We start from the raw sequence: 2,133 nt of genomic DNA on the forward strand, positions 1-2,133 counted from the left end.
CAGGGTGCTGGGCATGGAGGACATCCTGGGGGCTTCCCCGGGACAAGCACTGGGAACCTGGTCGCACTCCCGGGAAGGAAGGGGATGGGCTCAGGGGACACTGTACAGCCTGTCCCCTTCCCTTAACTCTTCCCTTCTCTCTCATCTGTATTTTCCAATCCTGTCTGTTCCTCTCCCCTCCTCTATTTCCTTCCTTCCTTCCTTCCTTCCTTCCTTCCTTCCTTCCTTCCTTCCTTCCTTCCTTCCTTCCTTCCTTCCTTCCTTCCTTCCTTCCTTCCTTCCTTCCTTCCTTCCTTCCTTCCTTCCTTCCTTCCTTCCTTCCTTCCTTCCTTCCTTCCTTCCTTCCTTCCTTCCTTCCTTCCTTCCTTCCTTCCTTCCTTCCTTCCTTCCCACCTTGCCATGCCAGTTTAACCTGCCCCTGCTCTGTTTGGCTTTCCCAGGCAGCAGGTGTCAAGCATCCACCTTCCGGACTTTACCCCCAGAGGAGCTGCTTTGGAGCAGCGGGTGCAGCACGGACACCAGCTCCCAGCCTGGAGTGACCCAGCTGGGGAAGAAGGGTGCAGAAGGGGCTGCCAACAGTGCACAGCAGAGCATCCCTCCAGCCCACACTATCCAAACTCGGAGCTACTCTGCACTTGCCTGGCGTCGAGCCCCACGTGCAAGACCTGACCTGAACGTTTTGTTCGTTCGGCTCGCGTTAGGCAGGTCCAGCCCATCTGCAAGCATGCGGCTGGCACTCACACCCTGCACCACTGCACTCCACTGCAGCATGTCCGTGCACCCACAGCCCACGGAAGGAGCACACGCTTGCATGCAACTCCCAAGGGATGTGCAAGCAGGTGTGTGGCACACGTACCAGGATAAACATATGGTTTATGGGACATGGTTTATGGCACAAGGGACATGTATGACATGCAGTGTCACCCAAGCACTTGCATGCAGCATATGACCCATGTGTGGCACATGCATGAAGTGATGGACAGGCAGTGCACACAGATGATGCAATCCACATGCAGTATGCACGAACACCATGGGACCTGCACAAGCACGGGACATGGGACCTATGTGGCATTGGTACACACGGCATTTCTGGCACTCAGCTTTGCAGGCTGTGACATGCAGGACCCGTGTCCATGTGCCCATGGCATGATGAGCACATGTAACATGCTAAGCATGTGCATCCTGCCTGTGTGGCTGACTGCTGCCTGCAGCTTCCTGCTGGGGAAGGGCAGCCTGGCCCTGGCAGAACTGTGGAGCTGTGGCAGGCATGGAGAGCCCTGGCACAGTGCTGGCCTAGGGTGGAGCTTGCCAGGCTCTGCCAAACACCCAGGTAGGTCTAATCAGTCTGCTGGCACTAAGGGAGCTTTAGCTGCTGTCACAGTGCAGGCAGAAGGGAGGGAGAGCAGGAGCAGCCAGGGTAAGGAGTGGCACATCCTGTCTTCCACACTCTGCCCTGGTTCGCTCCCAGGAGCTGCACTTCCCAGCCCTTCCAGGGTCTGTCCGACTGCCCGGGGCAGGTGCTGCCTGCTGCTCACCTTCAGCCTGCGGTCCTGGTGCCAGCTCCTCTGCTGGTGGCAATCTCTCTGCCTGTGCTTGCTGTGGATGGGTGTGGGGGTGGCTCTGGAAAACCAGCAGGTCTCTTTCAGGACAGCCCTGCCCACTGCCTGCCCTGCTCTTCACCTGGATCCCTGTCCTATCCTGTGTCCTGTCCCATCCCTGTCCCCCTACAGCCAACACAGATATTCAGAGCCTGAGACTGCTCCTAGTGCAATGGAGGCTGCAGGGAGTCACAGAGAGCTGTGAGATGGGACAGAGGTGGACCTGATTTCCTCCCACCCCAGAATGTTGTTTGGGAGTAAAAGATCCCACACCTCCCTGCTTGCCCATGCCTGTCTCTGTGTATAATTTCTCTGTCAGTCCTGAGCTGCTTCTGCCCTGTCCTCAGGCACAGGTACTTCTCCTGTAGTACAGGATCCAGGTCTGGTCCCACCATGCTCAGAGATGCTCTGAGTTTACAGTGGATTCCTGCAGCCTCACTGCAGGTGCTGTGAAGGCTCAGCCCAGCCTCACAGCGTGGATGGACGAGAGGCTGGAGGCAAATGAGCTCAGGAGTATGCAAAGGAACAGGATGAT

This window comes from Acanthisitta chloris, unplaced genomic scaffold (genome assembly GCF_000695815.1).
Source record: "Acanthisitta chloris isolate BGI_N310 unplaced genomic scaffold, ASM69581v1 scaffold36031, whole genome shotgun sequence".
Taxonomy (NCBI): Eukaryota; Metazoa; Chordata; class Aves; order Passeriformes; family Acanthisittidae; genus Acanthisitta; species Acanthisitta chloris.